Below are 27,820 nucleotides of genomic sequence, written 5' to 3'. Positions count from 1 at the left end.
TTACTAACGGTCATATCAGCGTGGATGTCGCACCACTTCCTTGAACTAAATCTCTCTAAAACTGAGCTATTAATATTCCCTCCCACCCGTGCCCCCCTCCATGACTTTTCCATCAAAATCAACAATGCAACCATCAGTCCCTCCCCTCACGCCAGGGTACTAGGTGTAATCTTAGACTCCGATTTGTCGTTTCAGCCTCAAATCCAATCGTTGTCAAAAGTTTGTAGAATTCACCTCCATAACATCGCTAAAATTTGCCCTTTTTTAACAAATGAAACCACCAAGCTCCTCATTCACTTCCTTGTTATCTCTCGCCTTGACTATTGCAGCTCCCTTTTCATTGGCCTGCCTCTCCATAGGCTATCCCCTCTTCAGCCTATCATGAATGCTGCTGCCAGACTTATCCACCTTACCAACCGCACAGTGTCTGCCAACCCTCTCCTCCAATCCCTACACTGGCTCCTAATCTCCCAGCGAATTAAATTCAAAAGACTAACCACAACATACAAAGCCATTCACAACTCTGCCCTGAGCTACATCACCAATCTTGTCTCCAAATATCACCCAAATCGTCCTCTCCGCTATTCTCAAGACCTCCTACTCTCAAACTCTCTCGTCTCTTCCTCTCATGCTCGTCTCCAGGATTTCTCCAGAGCCTCTCCTATTCTCTGGAACTCGCTACCTCCACCTGTCCAGCTATCCCCTACTCTTGCTACTTTCAGGCGATCCCTGAAAACTCATCTCTTCAGGAAAGCCTATCACGTCTCTAAATAATCTTTTACCACTTCCATCAGCTGATTCCCCACAGTTACAACCTTTTGTACCACCTGCCCCACCCTATTAGAATGTAAGCTCTTCTGAGCAGGGCCCTCTTAATCCTCCTGTATTTTATTGTATTATAACTGTATTGTCTCCCTTTTATATTGTAAAGCGCTGCGTAAACTGTTGGCGCTATATAAATCCTGTATAATAATAATAATAAAGAGTATCTGTCACTGTCTATTACTGCCACAAGGGATGTTTACATTCCTTGTGGCAGCAATAATATACATTTCAGTCATAATAAGTAAGATCTCCACTTTGTACCTATGTAAGAGAACACTGGGGCAGTGAAAACTAAGAAGGAAGAAGATACAGACATTTGCTTGGCTTAGGATCCGCTTACAGCTTCTGATACTGTGAATGCTGGTTACCCTCCGGTGGGGAGAGCTTTCCAGTGAGTGCAGCAAGAAAGCGGGAGCACGAGTGGAGACACTGACACACTGCATGGTTCTGTGATCCTTTTGAAGCACTATACATTTATTTTATGAAATCTGCTTGCAACATTATATCAAGGACTTTTTATTAGAGCACTTGTCACTTTACGTTAATATGGACTTATCATGTCACTTTAAAAATATGTTTGCACTTTCAATTTTGGCACTTTTATAATATTGTATTATTGAAAACAGGTGATATGTATGTTTTTTTATCTGTTATCTATTATCAACTACAGCAACCATTAATACTTTAAATGATCACAAACTTATTTTTTAAACACATGTTGTAACACGATTTACACAATAAAATCTTATTGCCTCACCATTGCATCTTAGCGCGCATGCGTAAGAAAGTACAATACATTTTGGTGTGGCGCGATTTTTAAAAATGGTCAGGGACTTCTTTTGCACATTGAAATAAATGGGCTGCCCTAAACACAGTGTGAGGGATTGCGCAGAAACATGCAAAACCACATGGTGTGAATGAGGCCTAAAGCATCCTTTACATCTTTGTGCATATTGCAGTGCATATAGTAACATACATTTTAAAATCATTCACCTGCAGTGTATACATGTAATTTGGCCACCAGAAAGAATGGAATTTCCACCTGAAATGTATTTTTATGCACCAAAGTGTATTTATTTTACTCCACAAAAAATGGTTGGATATTTGTGAATAGCCGACTATTACAGGGTTTAGAAGGTGCTGAGAATGCTGAGCCTTCTAGTAAGAGAGTGCAGCACCAGCTATGCTCTTGCTGACTGTTCCTGTAGAAAATCTAGAGGGACCATCTGATAGCCCTCCTATCAGCCATTCAGATGGCTGTGTGTAAACTTGCATCCTGATGTTATGGTCTGCATTCTTAACACAGTAGTTACATAGTTACATAGTAGGCGAGGTTGAAAAAAGACCATCAGGTCCAACCTATGTGTGTGATTTTATGTCAGTATTACATTATATGACCCTGTATGTTGTGGTCGTTCAGGTGCCTATCTAATAGTTTTTTTTAATTATCGATGCTCTCCGCTGAAACCACTGCCTGTCGAAGAGAATTCCACATCCTAACCACTCTTAACCACTTCCCGACCAGCGCACGCCGATGTATGTCGGCAGGATGGCACGGCTGGGCAAATGGACTTACAGGTACGTCCATTTGAATTCCCCGCCATGCCATTGCGTGCGCGCCGCCGGGAGCTCTGTGAGTCGGGTCGCGGGTCCTGTGGACTCGATCGCTGCGGGGATACCCACGATCGCCTCATGGAGAGGACGAAAGGGGAGATGCTGGTGTAACCAGCATCTCCCCGTTCTGCCTAGTGACAAGTGTCACTGATCACAGCTCCCTGTCATTGGGAGCAGTGATCTGCGTAGTGACACACACAGCCCATCCCCCCTGCAGTTAGAATCACTCCCCTAGGACAAACTTAACCCCTCCCCGCCCCCTAGTGGTTAACCCCTTCACTGCCAGTGTCATTTACACAGTAATCAGTGCATTTTTAATCGCACTGATCGCTGTATAAATGACAATGGTCCCAAAAATGTGTCAAAAATGTCCGACATGTCTGCCATAACGTCGCAGTCACAATAAAAATCGCTGATCGCCGCCATTACTAGTAAAAAAAAAAAATTATTAATAAAAATGCCATAAAACTATCCACTGTTTTGTAAACGCTATAACTTTTGCGCAAACCAATCAATAAACGCTTATTGCGATTTTTTTTTACCAAAAATATGTAGAAGAATACGATCGGCCTAAACTGAGGAAACAAATGTAAAAAATAATGCGTTTTTTTCAAAATTGTCGCTCTTATTTTGTTTATGGAGCAAAAAATAAAAATCGCAGAGGTGATCAAATACCACCAAAAGAAAGCTCTATTTGTGGGAAAAAAAGGACGTCAATTTTGTTTGAAAGCCACGTCGCACGACCGCGCAATTGCCAGTTAAAGTGACGCAGTGCTGAATCGCAAAAAGTGCTCTGGTCAGGAAGGGGGTAAAATCTTCTGGAGCTGAAGCGGTTAAAGTATAGAACCCTCTGAGCAGTTTAGGGTTAAACCGCTTTTCTTCTAATTTTAGTGAATGTCCGACTGTCTTATTAAATTCCCTTTCACAGAAAAGCTTTATCCCTATTGTTGGGTCACCAGTATAGTATTTGTACATTGAAATCATATCCCCTCTCAAGCGTCTCTTCTCCAGAGAGAATAAGTTCAGTGCTTGCAACCTTTCCTCATAGTTAAGGTCCTCCAGTCCCTTTATTAGTTTTGTTGCCCTTCTCTGGACTCTCGCCAGTTCCTGCACATCTTTCCTGAGGACCGGTGCCCAGAACTGGACAGGATACTCCAGGTGTGGCTGGACCTGAGTTTTGTAGAGTGGGAAAATTATTGTTTTATCTCTGGAGTTAATCCCCTTTTTAATGCATGCCAATATTCTGTTTGCTTTGCTTGCAGCAGCTTGGCATTGCTGAGTCTGTCATGTACTAGGACCCGCAGGTCCTTTTCCATTCTAGATTCCCCCAGAGGATCTCCCCCTAGTGAGTAGATTGCATTCACATTTTTGCCACCCAAATGCATTATTTTACATTTTTCTACATGAAACCTCATTTGCCATGTAGTTGCCCATCCCATTAATTTGTTCAGATCTTCTTGCAACGTTTCAACATCCTGTGGAGAAGTTATTGCCCTGCTTAGCTTAGTATCCGCAAATACAGAGATTGAGCTGTTTATCCCATCCTCCAGGTCGTTTATGAATCCATTAAATAGGATTGGTCCCAGGGCAGAACCCTGGGGACCCCACTTTCCACCCTGGACCATTCCAAGTACTCCCCATTTATCACTACCCTCTGAACTCTCCCATGTAGCCAGTTTTCAATCTATCTACTCACCCTATGGTCCATTCTAATGAACCTTACTTAGTATCAAATGCTTTTGCAAAATCCAGATACACCACGTCTACGGGCCTTCCTTTATCTAGATGGCAGCTCACCTCCTCATAGAAGGTTAATAGATTGGTTTGGCAAGAACAATTCTTCATGAATCCATGCTGATTACTGCTAATGATAACGTTGCCGTTACTAAAATCTTGTATATAGTCCTTTAGCATCTCCTCCAAGAGCTTGCATACAATTGATGTTAGACTAACTGGTCTGTAATTCCCAGGGATGTTTCTTGGCCCTTTAAATATTGGTGCTACATTGGCTTTTCTCCAATCAGCTGGTACCATTCCAGTCAGTAGACTGTAAAAATTAGGAACAATGGTCTGGCAATTACTTGACTGAGTTCGTTAAGGACCCTCGGGTGCAAGCCATCTGGTCTTGGTGACTTATTAATGTTAAGTTTTTCAAGTCTATTTCTAATTCTGTCCTCTGTTAGCCATGAGGGTGCTTCCTGTGACATGTCATGAGGATAAACATTGCAGTTTTGGTTACTAAAGCCCCTCAATTTCCTTGTGCGGATTGAGGAGAAGAATACATTCTATACCTTCGCCATCTCTCCATCCTTAATAACCAGATTCCCTTCATCATTCTTTATGGGACCAATATGATCTGACCTCCCTTTCTTATTATTTATGTACTTAAAGAATTTCTTTTTTTTTACTCTCCTCTGATATGTGCCTTTCATGTTCTATCTTAGCCACCCTGATTGCACCCTTACATTTCTTGTTGCATTCTTTGTAAAGTTGGAATGCTGATGATGATCCCTCAGCGTTGTATTTTTTGAAGGCCTTCTCCTTTGCTTTTATATGCATTTTTACATTGAAGTTAAGCCACCCAGGACTTTTATTAGCTCTTTTAAATGTTTTTCCCATTGGGATGCACTGGCTAATGCCCTTATTTAATATGCTCTTAAATCATACCCATTTTTCCTCCGTGTTCTTTGTTCCTAAGATTTTATCCCAATTATTATCTTCTAACAAGGATCATAGTTTAGGGAAGTTGGCTCTTTTGAAATCAACAATTTAATAAAAGCGTACTAGATTTATATTGCCACATTCTGGCTGCAGGGCTTAATATGAAATATATGCATTATTTCATTTTTACCTGACTGAATTTTTTTTACTTCTGAACATAACTGGGGATGAGATTCCATTTTGTTTCTACCATGTTTCAGCTAAATCTGGGAGGTTTGAGATTTGTGGTTGATTTTTTGTGCAGATTTGACCAGGAGAATTTTTTAATCCATTATGCCCTGCATGCCCTTTGAACTATGGCCAGCAGGCTTAGAAAGGGCAATAAGGAGACCTTTGGATAAGTCAGCCCCCTCACTAAAAAATAGGGAGCACAGAGCAACTTGAATGTCAGTGTATTGGAAGTTCCTGTAAGTAAAGTATAAGGAATGCTGACAAACTTCATAATGCTCTGAGGAAGGAGTGTTCAGTATTGACACTCTGATCTCAATTTCTGACATCAACAGATTCATGTACCTGTTATACATGAGTCAAGTGCAAGCACCGTCACTTTACTACACCCTAACGGAATTCTAAAGGGTGTCTACATCACTCACTCACTTATATCATATACTGTATATTAATTTCCTGTTCCTATAGAAAAAATACAAGTTAGGCATACACAGGTTGGGCCTAATAACTCTGATTGAAACTGTTCTTCTGCTGGTCAGTTTTGTTCTCCATGGCAATGCCCAGATTCCCATGCCTTTTTTGAACAGCAGTTTGCTTATAAGACCTAAAAATGTTCAGAATTTATGAACAAAATCCCCCCCACCAATAGACTTCAAAGCGATTCACATTTAAGTTTGGGTTTGCCAAATTTCAAACAGATTAATCAGATTCCACCAGATTCACCCATTCACCTCTAAATATAATACATATTATACTGTATATGCAAAAACACTATACATTTACTTTACTAGTGTTATTTTAAAATATTTTCTATACTCTGACTTTCACGTTCTTTCATATTTCCATATAAATGAATTTAGAGTTTTTTGTTTATCGAACATAACAGAAGGTTTAGCTTCATTTATGCATAATTAAGTAACTGGTGCACTGCCTTAATTTTGTGTGCTACTTTTTAATAATTTAATGTTTTTATTGCTTTGCTATTAGCATGTTGGAAAACATAAACAAGAAAAGTGCATCGATGGATAGCAGTGGCTATGATGATCTTTGTAAATGCGATGGTGTAAAAATATAACCATCCCATGCTAGTCTAATTAGATACCGTGTCTTATAGCAAAAAAAAATTGTAATTTTATAATTATAGAATTGAAATACTCAGTTTGCCACGTCAGTATTCAGCAATGACTGACTTAATACTGAATTCCAAAATAAGTGCTTAAAAGACAGCTTAACTGTCCTGTTCAGTGTATGTCACTACTGCATAAAAATGTTGCTAAGCCCAACAGACAGAAGCAATTGTAAAACAGAACTTGCATCTTGTTTAGTGGTCTGCTAAAATATTTTTTAAACCAAAGCATTCTCTAGTGTCACTTTGATGTTCCTAGTAAAGGTTCAAACACCTTCCATTTGAAGTTGTTACAATGTTGATTTACCAAGTTTAAGCCTTATGCCTCGTACTCATAATCTTGGAATTTTGTCCCAAGGGTGTTGGCTCAAACTTGTCTTGCATGCACATGGTCACACAAATGTTGGCCAACAATTACGAACATAGTGAGGTACTAGACCTACTACATGTTTTTTCAGCTCTTTAGGGCTCCTTCTGCTAATTTCGTGTTAGTAGAAGTTTGGTGAGTGTCGATTCGCGCTTTTCTTTTCGCATTCTTCATTTAGCACTTTTCAGTTTGGGCTTTTCAGGTCGTTTTTAAATGGCCGTTCGTCAACCAGACATGTTGCAGAATCGGAGGAGATAACCTGTTATTTATTTTTGGTCTTGGAGTTATTGCTTTGACTTTATTTTTTGGTTGAATAATGGTTTAATTTGGTATATTTTGTATATTTTTGGACGCATAGAATGCACTTTTTGGATAAGTTCTATTGGCAGATAGCATGTCTAAGTTTATTTGTTTTTATTTTTTAATGCACAATAAAAAATTGTGTAGAATAATACTTGGCTATGTGTTTTACATCAAATGACAGTTTGGGAGTAGGCAGTTACATTTTAAAAAATACAATGTAAAATTAACAAGGGACATCAACATAGTTGTATCTTTGATCTTAAAAACTACGGGATAATGGTGTAACTTGTACAAATAAAAAAAAAAAAACATACCGGTAATAATATTATTCTTGATATCACTAGAAAAAAAAGCCTTTGAAAATATGTTCGCAAAAACTCCATCAGTATCACCAGCAAAGCAGCTTCATTATTTTCCCATTAAAGAAGAAGAGATTTCATAATTTGCCACGTCACGAATGTTAAATCTTCATTACAAACGCTAGTTTACAAGACCGACCGCTTCTGCTTCCGAGCATGCATGTTTCTACTTTGGACTTTTGTCCGATGGACTTGTGTACACACGAACGGAAAATCCGACAACACACATTTGTTGGCGGAAAATTTGAAGGCATGCTAGCCAACATTTGTTGGCGGAAAGTCCGACAATAACTGTCCGATGGAGTATACACACGGTCGGATTTTCCGCCAACAGCCTGACATCCAACATTTCCTGTTGGAAAATCCGATCGTGTGTATGGAGCTTTAGATTTACAGATTTACAAAGCAACACATTTAGTATTTTAATTAAATTAGATTGCATGCCTAAAGCCAAAGCTTTTTCTGAATAGTGGTAAGTGGTTACCACTGTCAGGTTTTACTGCTGTTCTCCCATTCATAAGGTTTACTCTCTCTCTCTCTCTCTCTCTCTCTCTCTTTCTCTCTCTCTCTCTCTCTATTTATATATATATATATATATATATATATATATATATATATATATATATATACACACACTGTATGTATGTGTATATATATATATATATATATATATATATATATATATATATATATATATATTAAAACCCAATGTGTTCACTAGTGTCAGTTGCTCACCTCAAATAATTTAAACTCAGTGGGGTTGATTTACTAAAACTGGAGAGTACAAAATGTATTGCAACTCTGCACAGAAACCAATCAGCTTCCAGGTTTTATTGCCAAAGCTTAATTGAACAAGCTGAAGTTAGAAGATGATGGGCTACCATGCACAGCTGCACCACATTTTGTACTCTACAGTTCTAGTAAATCAACCCCAGCAGAACAAACTGGTGCTCTGCTCAATCTAATAAATGTGAAAAATAAAATTTTATGGTGAAATGATAAGTGATACAACAACAATTGTAAAATACACAAGCAATTAGTCCACATTAAATATCAAAACAAATAAATAACCAATTCTGTGGTTTCAAATATACAATCCAATGTTTCCACATTGTAGAATATACCTTCACAATGTGCACCACATACCATCATAGTGTAAACCTCCACCAACTGGACAGGCACTCATCAGATTTATCTGACCTGTAAGCTATAGGCAGATCAAATACAGTCAAGACATAGCTTCACTTTCATAAAAGATAAAAAGGACTTCTGTAGTTCCAGCCACAAGGTTCTCAGATATCCAAGACCAACATGATAAGTTCAATCAAAACAATTTTCTTTTTATTAAAATTGTAGAAGAAAAAATAACACTAAAAACTCACACTTAAAGCATAGCTCCACTCTGAAAAATATTTTTACATTTTCCCAGTCCTTTATTTATAATAAAAAACATTTGAAGTGAATTTTTTTTTTTACTTACCAGAAGTGCCCTGTTGCTAGGTGGCTCCTAATCTGCCACTAATCTGCCACTTTCGGCTCTGCGATGCTCCGCATCACTTCCTCTTCCTCCACTTACTTTACCTGTGCTCACATTTCCCAGGGATCAGTGGGCAGGACTGTTTGAAAAAATTGCATTATTTCCAGACAGGAAATGGCGCTATTTAAGGTGGGCCTTCCTCCGTTGCCATAACATACAAGTTTACGCTAAGGCTGCCGGAGCATCACGCATGCGTGAGATTGAGAGGTGCATGCTTTTGGCGATTGGGCTTCATATGCCCACACTCATCATGGCAATGGCCAGAAGACGACTATCTAAATCATAAGTTAAAAAAAAAAAAATATGATTACTATCCACTAGCAAATATAGATATAGTTTAATTGTGTTATTACTGCAGTGTGAGGGGATGCCCGGAAAAAAATAATTATGTGGCCGGAAATCCGCTTTTAAGAGTGCATACAGTAGGTAGCTCTCCTCTAAATTACATACTCCTTAGCAGTCAGCATCTTCCTCTCTACAATATAAACTTCCACAAGTCTCCTGGAGCACCAAGCAGCATCAAATGGCAGGATGACGTAAAACAAGTCCCACCATGTGTATTGTCATGCAGACATCTTCTCTATTTGCCATGGTAAGCTCAGTAACCAGGCCTGAAAGTGAGGGAAAATCCAAAAATTTGATTTGCTGCCAGAACAGAAATAGAGGTGAAATATTCCAATGGTGACAGTTTTCTAAAAGTGCATTTCCCTCTCTCACACCAATGGGACACTGACAGCAGCAGAAAAACGTGCCAGGGACTTTTTTGAGAGAAAACAACCTTCTTCAGGCTTATATACATGGTGAGGTTGCCAGCAAACCTAATTTCAGATCCATTGCCTTTATCTGTTTTGTAAAAAAGAGACACATGCATTGCAGTCCCTTCCAGCTTCCTGAGTTGTTAAGGATAGTGTCTGTATGCGCAAATGATATAATCAGTCCCAGTGTTATATTTGGAAAAATAAACATGGACATGTTGGAGAATCATAGCTGGTTGCTGAGAAAAATAGAAAGGTAATGCTGATAATATAAAATGACAAAATACACTATATTGTCAAAAGTATTAGGACGTTTGTTTTTACACACACACACAAATTTTAATTGCATCCCAGTCTTAGTCAATAGGGTTCAATATTGAGTTGGCCCACCCTCATGGTTTGGGAGTGAACTGGTCCAAATCATTTGGTGGAGGGGGGATTATGGTGTGGGTTTGTTTCTCAGGGGTTGGGCTTGTCCCCTTAGTTCCTGTGAAGGGAACTCTTATGCCCCGTACACACGGTCGGATTTTACGACGGAAAATGTGTGATAGGATCTTGTTGTCGGAAATTCCGACCGTGTGTAGGCTCCATCACACATTTTCCATCGGATTTTCCGACACACAAAGTTTGAGAGCAGGATATAAAATTTTCCGACAACAAAATCTGTTGTCGGAAATTCCGATCGTGTGTACACAAATCCGACGGACAAAGTGCCACGCATGCTCAGAATAAATAAAGAGATGAAAGCTATTGGCCACTGCCCCGTTTATAGTCCCGACGTACGTGTTTTACGTCACCGTGTTTAGAACGATCGGATTTTCCGACAACTTTGTGTGAACGTGTGTATGCAAGACAAGTTTGAGCCAACATCCGTCAGAAAAAATCCTAGGATTTTGTTGTCGGAATGTCCGAACAAAGTCCGACCGTGTGTACGGGGCATTAGGGTGTCAGCATACCAAGACATTTTGGACAACTTCATGCTCCCAACTTTGTGGGAACAGTTTGAGGATGGCCCCTTCCTGTTCCAACATGACTGCGCACAGTGCACAAACTAGATCCATATAGACATGGATGAGTGAGTTTAGGGTGGGGGAAATTGACTGGCCTACACAGAGTCCTGACCTAAACCCGATAGAACACCTTTGGGATGAATTAGAATGGAGACTGCGAGCCAGGCCTTCTCATCCAACATCAGTGCCTCACAAATGCGCTTCTGGAAGAATGGTCAAACATTCCCATAGACACACTCCAAAACCTTGTGGGCAGCCTTCCCAGAAGAGTTGAAGCTGTTATAGCTGCAAAGGTTGGGCCAACTCAATATTGAACCCTACAGACTAATGCCCCGTACACACGGTCGGATTTTCAGACGGAAAATGTGTGATAGGACCTTGTTGTCGGAAATTCCGACCGTGTGTAGACTCCATCACACGTTTTCCGTCGGATTTTCCGACACACAAAGTTTGAGAGCAGGATATAAAATTTTCCGACAACAAAATCCGTTGTCGGAACTTCCGATCGTGTGTACACAAATCCGACGGACAAAGTGCCACGCATGCTCAGAATAAATAAAGAGATGAAAGCTATTGGCCACTGCCCCGTTTATAGTCCTGACATACGTGTTTTATGTCACCGCGTTCAGAACGATCGGATTTTCCGACAACTTTGTGTGACCGTGTGTATGCAAGACAAGTTTGAGCCAACATCCATCGGAAAAAATCCTAGGATTTTGTTGTCGGAATGTCCGAACAAAGTCCGACCGTGTGTACGGGGCATTAGACTGGGATGCCAGTAAAGCAGTGTTAATTTTGTCAACGAAAATATTTTTCGTCATAAGTTTCATCAGTGGCCTCTTTACAGCGATGAAAACAAAACGAAAAGTACACCACATTTTCGTCCTCTGATAAAAACTATAACGAAAATCAATTCCATTTTCGCTACCAAACGAAAACTAAACAAAAATGCGAGGAAGGAATGTTTACCCTCAGAACTACCGGTTTCCACAAAGCTACGTCTGCTTCCTCTGGATTGAGCCCAGCATTTGTAGATAGGAGGCTATCCGCAGAAAGGTTAGACTATTAATGGCTGTTATCTGCAGCCTGAAGGGGGATGTTCTATTAGGATAGTGGCGGCTTGGCTGTGTAGTTAGCCCTCTCACACACTATTATTGTACCTACACTCATGTTTAATTTCTTTGTGTTCTTTTTGCACACCTCACCACCAAGTAAGGCAATGGTAGGTAGACTGTTCCTGGTTTGTGGAATCCTAATTTCTACAACTGGGGACAGTTGTAATTCTAGGAGGGGGTATATGTAGCGCCCACCTACTTAGGTGTGTGCTAGATTAAAGAAGGAAAGAGGGTGGAGCAGTGGCCACAGTTGCTGCTACTGTCAGCCAGTGTCTCAACCCCCAATGGGAGGAGGGGAGGGGACTATTACGGTACTCAGTGTTGGTAAATCATAGTAGATATGGAACGAAAAAAGTTATGAAATATTTTTATAAAAATTCACTTTTAATAGAAAAAATGTTCATAAAATTGCAATACTGCATACAATTGCGATTATAAACAATAATACTACAAATAACCATAAAAAGGAGATACCACATAGTCTGAGCCAGTGGATTCCACACAGTTTAAGATGGCAAATTTGTGTACAGCTTTATTTCTTGACCGGTTTCGCGGTTAACACCGCTTCTTCAGGAGAATAGTATCTACAATATAACATAAGGTAGTTTAAACAACTACAGACATAGATATGTATGTATATAGAATTATTGCAGCAAAGCTGTTAACAAAATATCAACATTTTCCATACAAAGAACATAAAAATAAAGGCAAGCTCACCCATTCAGGAAATTTCTGCAGGAATGTAGGACTCCATATAAAGTAATTTCTCATTACTCCTTATTTCAGTATCCTCTGTCCCATATGAGACTGATTTTTACAGTATCTACCTGTTTCACTATTAACTCCTGTTAAACTAACTTTTTACAGTGTAACCTTTAAGTAATCCATATATACTTATCTCCTCTTAGCCATAGTGATCCTTTTTGGGACGTACCCACTGCCCTAATTACATAACGTTTTGCATGGCTCTTTATGATCCCGTGGACCTACGGCCTCTTTAATGAGAATCCCTCCTTTCAACGCTAGCTTGCGTCACACAAAATTCCAATCTTTAGGTGGTGAGTGTCAGCCCTGCCACTGTCAGTGTGCAGTGTTTCTACAATCTTCAGAACCCTTAGTACCTGCATGGTTGGTGAATTATTGGGTCTCCCCCTCCCCCTTCCCTCACCACCCCCCCTCCCCCCTTACTTTCCTGTTTTCCCTCCTTCCCTCCCCCCCCTTTCCAGTCAATCCGTTCCCCCTCCAATGTGTTTTACCCCTCCCTAATTCCTCACCCTCCCTGGTTCCCCCCTTCTTCCCCTCCCCCAGCGGCCCCCTCTCCCCCTCCCCCCTTTCCTTCCTCCTTTCTTTCCCCTTCCGTTCCCTACTGCTTGGTCCCCCTATCCTCTCCCTATGTTCTCTCCCCCCCCCTTTCCCCCTTCTCTCTCTCTCCCTTCTTCCTCCCCCTTCCCCCCCCCTTCCTTCCTCCTTATGTCCACACCCTCCTCTTGGTCTCCCCTTCCATCCCCCCTTTTTCCTCCCCTCTCGCTTCTCTTTTTCCCACCCACTCCCCCACAGTTTTTTCATATTTCCTTCCCACACCATTACCCTGGGTTACCTCACCTGCATGGCACTGGCACACCCCTTGATATCACAGTATGTGATCTCTATAATCATTTTATCCAATATTTACTCATCAGAGGCTGTCTGCCATCCCCTGTGTCCGCCGCAGGGGGGTGTTATATGGGGTCCTACATTCCCGCAGAAATTTCCTGAATGGGTGAGCTTGCCCTTATTTTTATGTTCTTTGTATGGAAAATGTTGATATTTTGTTAACAGCTTTGCTGCAATAATTCTATATACATACATATCTATGTCTGTAGTTGTTTAAACTACCTTATGTTATATTGTAGATACTATTCTCCTGAAGAAGCGGTGTTAACCGCGAAACCGGTTGAGAAATAAAGCTGTACACAAATTTGCCATCTTAAACTGTGTGGAATCCACTGGCTCAGACTATGTGGTATCTCCTTTTTATGGTTATTTGTAGTATTATTGTTTATAATCGCAATTGTATGCGGTATTGCAATTTTATGAACATTTTTTCTATTAAAAGTGAGTTTTTATAAAAATATCTACTATGATTTACCAACACTGAGTACCGTAATAGTCCCCTCCCCTCCTCCCATTGGGGGTTGAGATGCTGGCTGACAGTAGCAGCAACTGTGGCCACTGCTCCACCCTCTTTCCTTCTTTGAACTTGATAATTTGGGATGATGGTACTTGTATTCATTACAACCCTTATGGTAATTTAGGCTTTCCTTTTTTGTTGTGTGCTAGATTAGATGGGTAGGTTTAGAAGAAGGCCAAATTACCAGTGTTTTACCATGTGGTGTAAGCTGGTGGGTTTGATTGGCATGGGAGGTTAATTAGAGGAGAAGAAGGTGTGGCCACCTAAACTCTGCCTGTGTAATTTCCTTCACTTCTCATGACCTGATTTGGAAAGTGGGAGGAATACAGGAATAGAGTGGCAGGTAGTCTTCTGGAAGACCCCTCTGGACCAATCATTAATTTGTTTGAGCGGAGGTGGGACTGCTATAAAAGGCTCAACTCAATATTGAACCCTACAGACTAAGACTGGGATGCCAGTAAAGCAGTGTTAATTTTGTCAACGAAAACGTTTTTTGTCATAATTTTCATCAGTGGCCTCTTTACAGCGATGAAAACAAAACGAAAAGTAGACCACATTTTCGTCCTCTGATAAAAACTATAATGAAAATCAATTCCGTTTTCACTACCAAATGAAAACTAAACAAAAATGCGAAGAAGGGATGTTTACCCTCAGAACTACCGGTTTCCACAAAGCTCCATCTGCTTCCTCTGGATTGAGCCCAGCATTTGTATATAGGAGGCTATCCGCAGAAAGGTTAGACTATCAATGTCTGTTATCTGCAGCCTGAAGGGGGATGTTCTATTAGGATGGTGGCGGCTTGGCTGTGTAGTTAACCTTCTCACACACTGCGACGCACTTCATACTGATATATAGAGGCCCCCTGAAGAAGACCTGCTCCTTACGAATATGCTTCACAGCTTGTCCACTACGGGGGGAGCAACACACTGTCTGATTTGTTCAGAATTATCTTTTTGCTGCCTGAGCTGTTTTTGCACCCATGCTTACAAAATCTATTTAGGCCTGAGGATTACATCAAGACCCCCCCTTCCTCCCCCAAACATTATATATTTTCTTAAAGCAGACAAGTTCATGTAAATGTGCACTGCATGGTGGCATCATCACGCAAAGAGTTTTTATTTTTATGAAGCGCACTACTCCCGTAGGAGCTGCTAATAGTTCGTTCTTTCCTGAAGTGTGTTCCCGTTACCCCCTATCCCTCACAAATATGACACGACAGACAGTCCATGAACATTAAACTTTTTGAACTTTATTCAACTTCTGGCATTCCATTGTTATCACATGACTCAATCCAGAATATGTCAAGCATTGATAAAAAACTCTCATCTTGCATTGGTTCCGAAACGTGTAATGCATCTTTCCTTCCTCCTGTTAGTCACCATTTCCTGACTACACAACACTTCTAATTAAACTCTAAGGACGATACTCTGGATAAAGTCCAGAGAGGTGACTTTTTGGATTCCTCCTGGGTGTTAGTTCTCTAAGGCCCACTCCTATTCCTTTTCCTGGACCCGCACTCTAACCCCTTTAAAGTCTCTTAGATGTGCTGTTCCCCTGGGTTACACTCACATGTGTTACCGAGCGATCGTCCATAATTCCTCGGATGATCCTCTCCCAGTCTTTGTATCTGTCAGTAGTAGCGACCTCCATGCAACATCTCCTGCAGTCTCTTCTCCACCTGAATATTCCTTCTCTTCGCGTGCATCTTTCTCTCCCCCCCCCCCCCCCGCAGGGGAGAGCACCAAAGCTGTACTGGTCTCTACATCCTTCTCTCTGGATCTCCAAATTCCCACAGACCAACCACCCCAAGGAGCATGTGACCAAGCCTTTTATAGCAGTCCCGCCTCCGCTCAAATTAATGATTGGTCCAGAGGGGTCTACCTGAAGACTACCTGCCACTCTATTCCTGTATTCCTCCCACTTTCCAAATCAGGTCATGAGAAGTGAAGGAAACTACACAGGCAGAGCAGGCCACACCTTCTTCTACTCTAATCAACCTCCCATGCCAATCAAACCCACCAGCTTACACCACATGGTAAAACACTGGTAATTTGGCCTACTTCTTTTTTTTTCCTTTAAAGATTTTTTATTGAGTTTTTCAATATGATATAGAGACAGGGTTAAAACAAAAAAAAATAAAATAAACAAGGATAAATAACAAGCAGCAATAGGAAGCACAGAGCCAGAGTGATCGTATTCAGAACTTCAGTAAGATGTACATACAGATATTTATGTATATTTGTACTTGCTAGTCCATATTACCCAACATTTGTCAAATTTGTCGCATTTAAGCGAGTTGAGACATTCAAATGTGTAGTTTTGTTGTACTTTTTTGATCACATCAGTTATATTGACTGTTAGGGTGCTTTTCCAGTTTTGAAGTACCAGGGACCTAGCAACTAGTAGTATATGGGTGACTACGTGTCTCATGGTGTGCGGGAAGTTTTCTAGTCCTATTAATAAGATAGCCAATGCGGGGTTTGGGGGTGTGAATATTCCTGTAATGGACGAGATAAGTTTAAACGTTTGGTTCCAGAAGCTAGTGATGCTGGGGTATTCCCAGAACGTGTGGAGAAGGTGACCTTTACATCCACATTCTCTCCAGCATAGGGGTGAAGTGTTGGAAAACATTCTTGCAATTCTGCATGGGGTGTATTGCCAACGGTTAATCACCCTTATTGATGATTCCCAGTGGCTGATACAGTGTGAAGCATGTTGTATAGTTTGAAACGCGAACTTCCATTGATCTCCAGTAAGCGTTTTTCCTATGTCGATGTCCCACCTTATATGCGCTACAGATTTTTTGAACACTTTTTTGTTCTGTAGTATGTTGTAATACAGTGATATGCCTTTATTGCATTTTGATCTTCGAGAGAGGTGTTGCCATATGGAGGTTGGGAGTTTGATTGTATGTAGTGGGTTTCCTTTTATGAAGTGAGATACTCGTATACACGTAAAGAGCATATGATTTGGCATATTATGTTCTTTCATAATGTGTTCTGCCGATTGTGGACGATTGTTTGTGAAAAGGTCATGTACTTTTGTTAACCCATGGGCGGGGAATGTTTTCAAGGATAACATTGGAATATTAGCTTCAATCATACTTAGAGGAAGAGTGAAATCTATGGCCTCGCTGTTACTAAGTGGGCGTGTTAGTAGGAATCTCCAGGCTTGTAGTGATATGACGATAGTTGGGGGTAGGGATGAGCCGAACACCCCCCCGGTTCGGTTCGCACCAGAACCTGTGAACGGACCGAAAATTCGCACGAACGTTAGAACCCCATTGACGTCTATGGGACTCGAATGTTCGAAATCAAAAGTGCTCATTTTAAAGGCTAATTTGCATGGTATTGTCCTAAAAAGGATTTGGGGACCCGGGTCCTACCCCAGGGGACATGTATCAATGCAAAAAAAACTTTTAAAAACGGCCGTTTTTTCGGGAGCAGTGATTTTAATGATGGTTAAAGTAAAAAAAAAAAAAAGTGAAATATTCCTTTAAATATCGTACCTGGGGGGTGTCTATAGTATGCCTGTAAAGTGGCGCGTGTTTCCCGTGTTTAGAACAGTCCCTGCACCAAATGTCATTTTTAAAGGAAAAAATCTCATTTAAAACTGCTTGCGGGTTTAATGTAATGTCGGGTCCTGGCAATATGGATGAAAATCAGTGAGACAAACGGCATGGGTACCCCCCAGTCCATTACCAGGCCCTTTGGGTCTTGTATGGATATTAAGGGGAACCCCGCACCCAAATTAAAATAAGGAAAGGTGTGGGGCCACAAGGCTCTATATACTCTGAACAGCAGTATACAGGCGGTGCAAACAAGACAGGGACTGTAGGTTTGTTGTTAAGTAGAATCTGTTTGTCATTTTGAACGGGTACATTTTTAACGTGTTTAGCTCCAGCCAAAAAATCTTTTTTAAGCTTTTTGGAAAACATAGGGAAGGGTTATCACCCCTGTGACATTTGTTTTGCTGTCTTTCCTCCTCTTTAGAAGATTTCACCTCACTTTTTGTCCCAATGACAAATGTTTTTTGAAAATTTGGGTTTTTTTGTGGAACAAGGATTGGAAAGCATCAGTGGAAAGGAGAAATGTTTTTCCCATATTAACTCTTACAGGAGAGAATTTCCCTTCCTAGGGGTAGATTTCATCTCACTTCTTGTTGTCTCCTTCCGTTTGCAAGTAGGAGTCGTTTGTAAGTTAGATGTTTGAAAGTAGGGGCCTGCCCTATATACTCAGCATAAATTTGGCCCTTAGGTGTTGTTGTGGCCACAACAACGTAAGCCCTCACAGGGCCCTGCTGTGAAATATTAGATCAAGAATTGTAATTACATGCCCCTCTTGAACAGGGGCAGAAAAACTGGGCCTTTGGTGGTGGTGGTGGTGGTGCTGGTGCCACAACACTGTAAGTCCTCACTCGCTCTTGGTGGGTGCAGAAATGGGCCCTGCTGTGAAATATTAGATCAAGAATTGTAATTACATGCCCCTGTTGAACAGGGGCAGAAAAATTGGGCCTTTGGTGGTGGTGGTGGTGGTGGTGCTGGTGCCACAACACTGCAACCCCTCACAGACACTCTAGTTGTAACGCAGGAACGAGCCCTGCTGCAAAGTATTGCATCAAAAATTGTAATTACACGCCCCTGTTAAACAGGGGCAGAAAAATTGGGCCTTAGGCACTGGTGCTGGTGCTACAACACTGCAACCCCTCACAGACACTCTAGTTGGAACGCAGGAACGAGCCCTGCTGCAAAGTATTGCATCAAAAATTGTAATTACACGCCCCTGTTAAACAGGGGCAGAAAAATTGGGCCTTAGGCACTGGTGCTGGTGCTACAACACTGCAACCCCTCACAGACACTCTAGTTGGAATGCAGGAACGAGCCCTGCTGCAAAGTATTGCATCAAAAATTGTAATCACACGCCCCTGTTAAACAGGGGCTGAAAAATTGTGCCTTAGGCATTGGTGGTGGCGCCCAGAACCAAAAATGTTCTTTCAAGCTATCAGCGTGATGATTGAGGAGGAAGAGGATAATTACTCAGGGATAGTCACTCAGCATCAGCATAGGCAGTCTTTGAAGGGATTTGAGATTTTAAAAAAAATTATTCGGTTACATCAGCATCAGGTGCGTGGTAGCTGGTGGTGATCCAAGACTGATTCATTTTTATGAAGGTCAGTTGATCGACCGAGTCGGTGGACAGATGCACCCTGTGATCGGTTACAAAGCCTCCAGCAGCACTGAATGTGCGTTCGCGAAAAAACGCTGGATGCAGGACAGGCCAGTAGCTCAATTGCATACTGTGCAAGCTCTGGCCAGTGATCCATCCTCAAGACCCAGTAACCCAGAGGATTTTCGGTGGGAAAAGTGTCCAAGTCTGATCTTGCCCCTAGGTATTCCTGCACCATGTAAAACAGACGCTGGCGATGGTTGCTGGAACCGATCATACCTTGGGGCTGCGGACCAAAAAATTGTCTGAACGCATCGGTCAGACGGCCACCTTCTCCACCGCTCCTTCTTTGACTGACCGAAGCCTCAGCAACACGTTGTCCAGAAACAGGAGTTTGTAACCTCCCAGTCTCTGGGAACGCTTTGCACAGACCTTTCTGCAAGGCCTCCCGAAGATGTTTCATCCTCTGCTCCCTCTGCGATGGCAAGATAAGGTCCGCAACCTTACCCTTGTAACGTGGATCAAGGAGGGTTGCCAGCCAGTATTGGTCCTTCTCCTTGATACCACGAATACGAGGATCCTTACGCAGGCTTTGCAGGATCAGGGAGGCCATGCAGCGTAGGTTTGCTGAGGCATTCGGTCCAGAGTCCTCTGGGTCACTAAGGACGACATGGTCCGCAGCCACCTCCTCCCAGCCACGTACAAGTCCATGTGTTTCTTGGGACTGATCCCTTAAAGACTGCTGCTGATGCTGAGTGCCAGGCTCCACCTCCATACTGACACAATCTTCCTCCTCCTCCTCCTCCTCCTCCTCCTCGTCCTCTTCCTGTGTGATCGGCGGGCATGCAGAAACACTGTCTGGATAAAGGGGGCCTTGAGAGCTAAGGAAGTCCTCCTCTTCCTGCCTCTGTTCTGCCTCAAGTGCCCTGTCCATTATTCCACGCAGCGTGTGCTCCAACAGGTGGACAAGGGGGACAGTGTCACTGATGCATGTACTTTCCCTGCTCACCATCCTCGTGGCCTCCTCAAATGGTGACAGGACAGTGCATGCATCCCTGATCATGGCCCACTGGCGTGGGGAAAAAAAACCAAGCTCCCCTGACCCTGTCCTGGTGCCATAGTCGCACAGGTACTCATTGATGGCCCTCTGCTGCGTGTGCAGCCGCTGCAGCATGGCCAATGTTAAGTTCCACCTGGTGGGCATGTCACAGATTAGGCGGTTCTTGGGCAGGTTAAACTCCTTTTGGAGGTTCGTCAGCCGAGCACTGGCATTATATGACCGGCGGAAATGCACACAGACTTTCCTGGCCTGCCTCAGGACATCCTGTAAGCCCGGGTACCTGACCAAGAACCGCTGCACCACCAAGTTAAGGACGTGAGCCAAACAGGGCACATGGGTCATTTGTCCCTGTCGGAGGGCAGAGAGGAGGTTGGTGCCATTGTCGCAAACCACCATTCCTGCCTTAAGTTGGCGTGGCGTCAACCACCTCTGAACCTGCCCCTGCAGAGCTGACAGAACCTCTGCCCCAGTGTGGCTCCTGTCCCCCAAGCACACCAGCTCAAGCACCGCATGGCATCTTTTGGCCTGCGTACTTGCGTAGCCCCTTGAATGGCTACGGAGCACCGCTGGTTCCGAGGACAAAGCACAGGAAGAGGCCATGGAGGAAGAAGAAGAGGAGGGGGTGGAGGAGAGAGGTGTGTCACAATCATTAGCATTTTGGAGGCGTGGTGGCGGAACAACCTCCAACACTACTGCACCTTGTCCTGCATCCTTCCCAGCTGCCAGCAGAGTCACCCAATGCGCCGTGAAACTTAAGTAACGTCCCTGTCCATGCCTGCTGGACCATGAGTCAGCGGTAATATGCACCTTACCGCTGACCGCCCTTTCCAGCGAGGCATGGACATTGCCTTCCACATGCCGGTAGAGCCGGAATCGCCTTCCGTGAGAAAAAGTGGCGTTTAGGTACCTGCCACTGAGGAACCGCACATTCCACAAACTCACGGAAGGGGGCAGAGTCTACCAACTGAAAAGGCAGCAGTTGAAGTGCTAGCAATTTTGCCAAGCTAGCATTCAACCGCTGCGCATGTGGATGGCTGGGAGCAAACTTCTTTCGGCGGTGCAGCAGCTGGGGCAGGGAAATTTGCCTGGTACAATCTGACGTCGGTGTACCAAAAGCAGATTGCCCACAAGTACTTGGCTGTGACACACCTAATTCTACACCTTCATTCCTCTCAGTGCAGGTCTCAGAGAGGACTGAAGGTATAGTGGGGTTGGAGATCTCAGCTGATGAGGAGCAAGGAGAGGTCCTCTTTGTTCTTTGGTGTGGGTCTTTTAGATACGCTTGCCAACGAACTGCATGGCAGGTCAACATATGTCTGGTCAAGCATGTGGTACCCAAGCGGGAGATGTTTTGGCCACGCGAGATACGCTTGAGACATATGTTGCAAATAGCAGCGGTGCGATCTGATGCACTCGTCTCAAAAAAGGCCCACACCAAAGAACTTTTTGAATAATGCGCAGAGACTGCAGCGCCCTGCACATGTGGAGCTTTGGGGTGTGATGCAGTCAATGTGCTGCCCTTAGGCTGGCCCCTGGAGGGCATCCTGCCTCGTTGGTGATGTGCCGCCTCCTCCTCCTCCTCCTCTCTCCTATCAGGCACCCACGTTGAGTCAGTGACCTCATCATCCCCTCCCTCCTCATCACTGGAGCAAACCTGGCAGTATGCTGCAGCAGGGGGAGCATGACTGCCAGATTGCTGCCTTTTTGGGCACCCCCTCTGTCTGCGCTCATGTTACTGCCTTCATCGAGCTCAGTATCATCATCAGAGCCTTCCAAACGCTGGGCATCCTCCTGGAGCATGTGCCCAACACTGTGGTCAAACAGTTCGAGGGACTCCTCAGGAGGACATGGTGGGGCTAGGGAAGGAGTCACTGATGACATTGAGCCGAGGGAAGAGGCCGCTGCTTTGCCAGACAAAGTACCCTGAGCATGGGTGAGAGAGGATGAGGAGGATGAGGACGGCTTGGTCATCCACTCGACCAAGTCTCCCGCATGTTGTGGCTCAACACGGCCAGCTGCCGAAAAAAAGCCCAAGCGTGTCCCACGGCCACATGCTGATGAGGATGCACCGTCTCCATGACCAGCACTAGACACAGAGCCTGCTTGCCCTCTCTTATTGGCTTGTGACTGTCTGCCTCTCCTTCTTGGCCTTCCAGACATACTAATGGCCTGTAGCTGCACTAAGCTGGGATATATATATATATATATATATATATATATATATATATATATATATGTACTGATACTGCAGCTAGCAAAATCAACTGCCTGCCTGTAGTATGAGAACACCACCAACCTTCTACAGGTAGCTTTAGCTGAACACTGTGAGGTAGACGCACCCCACTAACTTGTAGGTTTAGCTGAACACTGTGAGCAGGACGCACCCCACTAACTTGTAGGTTTAGCTGAACACTGTGAGGTGGACGCACCACACTAACTTGTAGGTTTAGCTGAACACTGTGAGGTGGACGCACCACACTAACTTGTAGGTTTAGCTGAACACTGTGAGCAGGACGCACCCCACTAACTTGTAGGTTTAGCTGAACACTGTGAGCAGGACGCACCCCACTAACTTGTAGGTTTAGCTGAACACTGTGAGGTGGACGCACCACACTAACTTGTAGGTTTAGCTGAACACTGTGAGGTGGACGCACCACACTAACTTGTAGGTTTAGCTGAACACTGTGAGCAGGACGCACCCCACTAACTTGTAGGTTTAGCTGAACACTGTGAGCAGGACGCACTGCACTAACTGTAAATAGTCTAGCTGCCTGACTGTGGTACTAATAGGATCAAAAGAACACCATTAATTTTCTTCAGGTAGCTGTATATACTGTAACAAGACAAGCCTGCCTGTCAGTAAGAAGATAACAGGAACGGATCTAGCTGAACACTGTGAGCAGGACGCACTGCACTAACTTGTAGGTTTAGCTGAACACTGTGAGGTGGACGCACCACACTAACTTGTAGGTTTAGCTGAACACTGTGAGCAGGACGCACCCCACTAACTTGTAGGTTTAGCTGAACACTGTGAGCAGGACGCACTGCACTAACTGTAAATAGTCTAGCTGCCTGACTGTGGTACTAATAGGATCAAAAGAACACCAGTAATTTTCTTCAGGTAGCTGTATATACTGTAACAAGACAAGCCTGCCTGTCAGTAAGAAGATAACAGGAACGGATCTAGCTGAACACTGTGAGGTGGATGCACCACACTAACTTGTAGGTTTAACTGAACACTGTGAGCAGGACGCACCCCACTAACTTGTAGGTTTAGCTGAACACTGTGAGCAGGATGCACTGCACTAACTGTAAATAGTCTAGCTGCCTGACTGTGGTACTAATAGGATCAAAAGAACACCAGTAATTTTCTTCAGGTAGCTGTATATACTGTAACAAGACAAGCCTGCCTGTCAGTAAGAAGATAACAGGAACGGATCTAGCTGAACACTGTGAGCAGGACGCACTGCACTAACTTGTAGGTTTAGCTGAACACTGTGAGGTGGACGCACCACACTAACTTGCAGGTTTAGCTGAACACTGTGAGCAGGACGCACCGCACTAACTTGAAGGTTTAGCTGAACACTGAGCAGGACGCACCCCACTAACTTTTGTAGGTTTAGCTGAACACTGTGAGCAGAACGCACTGCACTAACTGTAAATAGTCTAGCTGCCTGACTGTGGTACTAATAGGATCAAAAGAACACCAGTAATTTTCTTCAGGTAGCTGTATATATGTAACAAGACAAGCCTGCCTGTCAGTAAGAAGATAACAGGAACGGATCTAGCTGAACACTGTGAGGTGGATGCACCACACTAACTTGTAGGTTTAACTGAACACTGTGAGCAGGACGCACCCCACTAACTTGTAGGTTTAGCTGAACACTGTGAGCAGGATGCACTGCACTAACTGTAAATAGTCTAGCTGCCTGACTGTGGTACTAATAGGATCAAAAGAACACCAGTAATTTTCTTCAGGTAGCTGTATATACTGTAACAAGACAAGCCTGCCTGTCAGTAAGAAGATAAAAGGAACGGATCTAGCTGAACACTGTGAGCAGGACGCACTGCACTAACTTGTAGGTTTAGCTGAACACTGTGAGGTGGACGCACCACACTAACTTGCAGGTTTAGCTGAACACTGTGAGCAGGACGCACCGCACTAACTTGAAGGTTTAGCTGAACACTGAGCAGGACGCACCCCACTAACTTTTGTAGGTTTAGCTGAACACTGTGAGCAGGACGCACTGCACTAACTGTAAATAGTCTAGCTGCCTGACTGTGGTACTAATAGGATCAAAAGAACACCAGTAATTTTCTTCAGGTAGCTGTATATACTGTAACAAGACAAGCCTGCCTGTCAGTAAGAAGATAACAGGAACGGATCTAGCTGAACACTGTGAGGTGGACGCACCACACTAACTTTTAGGTTTAGCTGAACACTGTGAGCAGGACGCACTGCACTAACTGTAAATAGTCTAGCTGCCTGACTGTGGTACTAATAGGATCAAAAGAACACCAGTAATTTTCTTCAGGTAGCTGTATATACTGTAACAAGACAAGCCTGCCTGTCAGTAAGAAGATAACAGGAACGGATCTAGCTGAACACTGTGAGCAGGACGCACTGCACTAACTGTAAATAGTCTAGCTGCCTGACTGTGGTACTAATAGGATCAAAGGAACACCAGTAATTTTCTTCAGGTAGCTGTAAATACTGTAACAAGACAAGCCTGCCTGTCAGTAGGAAGATAACAAGAACGGATCTAGCTAAACTGAATACAGTGCTTTGGCCAATTACGGCTCTCTGTTCAGGCGGCGCTGTGGTTGGCCAAGCATGCGGGTCATTGTGCATGCTTGGCCAATCATCAGCCAGCAATGCACTGCGATGCCGCAGTGAATTATGGGCCGTGACTCGCGACACGAATTTGGCGCGAACGGCCCATATCGTTCGCAATTCGACGAACGATCGAACAGCCGATGTTCGAGTCGAACATGGGTTCGACTCGAACACGAAGCTCATCCCTAGTTGGGGGTAAATTTGTGAGATTCCAAGGTACCCAACTGTCTCCCAATAGGACCATCTGTAGATCTGGTAAGGGAGCTAGAGATTTTTCTATGTCTACCCATAGCGGAATATCAGTGGACGAGAACCAATATTTGAGTTGGTCAAGTCTAGTTGCCCACATGTAATCATGTATATCTATTAGGCCCGCTCCCCCTGCAGATTTATGGGATATTAGATTTGGACATGAGCATCTTGCTTTTTTAGGTCCCCATAAGAGTTTCCATTGAAGGTTAGAGAGGGATTTAAGGTAGTGTACCGGAATGGCCAGTGGAAGCACTCTGAATGTATATAATATTTGAGGGAGAATCAGCATTTTAAATGCTGCTAGCCTACCCAACCAAGATATTTCTCGTTTGGCTATATTACTAGTTTGAGTTTCTATTTTGGATATGAGTGACTTTATTGTCCACTAGTGAGGTAGTATCATTAGTTAGAGTAATGCCCAGGTATGTTATACCGTTAGTGCTCCATGCATATGGGAGGGATTGTTGTAGTTTAAGACCATCTGTATTCGGTACACCCAAATTCAGTATGAGGGATTTTGAGAAATTCACCTTGTAATATGAGATATCACCAAAAGATTTTAGTATTTCGTGTACTGTTGGGAGGGATTTTAATGGGTTTGTTTGCATCAGGGTCACATCATCTGCAAATAAATTGATGACATGGTGGGAGGAGCTAAAATGAAATCCATTTATATCTGTATGAGTTCGGATGGTCGCCGCCAGGGGTTCAGTCATGAGGTTGAAGATCCTTGGGGATAAAGGGCATCCCTGGCGGGTACCATTAGTTATCTGAAACGGTATGGAGAGCATACTGGGTGTGCACACCTGCGCAGAAGGGCAGGAGTACAAGGCCAGCACTGCGTTCAATATGTGACCACAAAAACCGAATTTGTCATTGACATGTACTTCCAGTGTACCCTATCAAACGCCTTCTCTGTGTCAATGGAGAGCAGCAGAGAAGGCGTTTGATTTTTTAACAGCATAGTTAGATTATATTAACCATTCTCCTTGTGGCATCTGATGTTTGTCTCCCCTTCACCAAGCCCATCTGAACGCGTTGTATAAGGGATGGAACACATTCCGCTAGTCTTTGGGATAAGAGTTTGGCGTATATCTTTATGTCTGTGTTTAGTAGGGAGATTGGACGGAAATTAGGTGGTGTAGTAGGTTCTTTGCCTGGTTTGGGCAGAGTAACTATGTAGGCCCTTAGCATTTCTGGAGGGAAGGATGCTGTGTCTGCTGCTTTTGTAAAGACCTGTTGCATATGTGGTGTAAGGTGTGACTTGAATATTTTGAAGTATTCACTGGAGAACCCGTCAGGTCCTGGCGATTTGCCATTAGGTAGTGAGGCTATTGCATTTTCTATTTCAGGTAGAGTGAATGAAGAGTTCAGTAAGCTAATTTGGGATTCAGATAAGGAAGGCAACTTCAGGTTGTGAAGGAAGTTTTGTATGTTTGGTTGTGTAGGTTGGTGTGTGGTAGAGTCATCTTTGATATTGTACAGACTACTGTAATAATTAGCAAATTGGTTGGCTATATCTTGTGGATTAGTGATTTTATGTTTGAGGGTGGGGTGTATCAGGTGGGTGAGTCTCGATTTGGTTTGTACCACTTTTATTCTATTGGCCAAGTATGTGTAGGTGGTAGTCATATTGTTGGGACAATAGTTCTCTTAGTTTGTTCCTCAATGTAGAGAGTTGTTGGGTGAGATTAAGGTCAGGTGCTTGTTTATGTTGTGATTCTAAGGAATGTATATCAGTCAGAATAGAGTTGATATGGGCTGTGTGTCGCTTCTTCTCTCTAGCACCTAGCTGAATTAATATTCCCCTCATATATGTCTTATGGGCATTCCAAAGAGTGAAAGGGTTTTCTAACGATTTCATGAAAAAAATTGCTAAGGTGTTGGGATATGATTGTGGATGTGCGGGGTTCTTGTAGTAATCTGATGTTGTTGCGCCAGATGGGTGGGGAAGAGGAGACAACCTGGTCATTGATGGTAATAGTAACAGCTGCATGATCAGACCATGTGATATGGTGGATCTGCGCAGAAGAAATTTATCAGTTAGGAATAAGTCAATACATTAATAAGAGCAATGCCTGTGGGAAAAAAAAGGTGTAATCTCTAGCATTCGCATTTAGGCAACGCCAAACATCAAACAGTTCTGCACTGTGAATAGCTTTGTTCAGATATGAGATGCTGTTCATTTTTGTATTTGTCGTATCTAGTTTCGGGTCCACAATGTAATTAAAGTCACCGCATAATATGAGGTTACCATATAGGTGGGACTTCGTCTTCTTAAGAAGTCTGCTGAGAAAACAGATTTGGTGTGAATTTGGTGCATATAGGGATACCACCGTATATGGAATTGAATTAATATCTCCCTTGAGAATGATATATCTGCCGTTAGCATCCAGAATGGTTTCTTTGTGTTGAAAGGATAGCATGTTCCTCAGT

Source organism: Aquarana catesbeiana, linkage group LG01, assembly GCF_042186555.1.
Source record: "Aquarana catesbeiana isolate 2022-GZ linkage group LG01, ASM4218655v1, whole genome shotgun sequence".
Lineage (NCBI taxonomy): Eukaryota > Metazoa > Chordata > Amphibia > Anura > Ranidae > Aquarana > Aquarana catesbeiana.
This window is presented reverse-complemented; position numbering follows the sequence as displayed.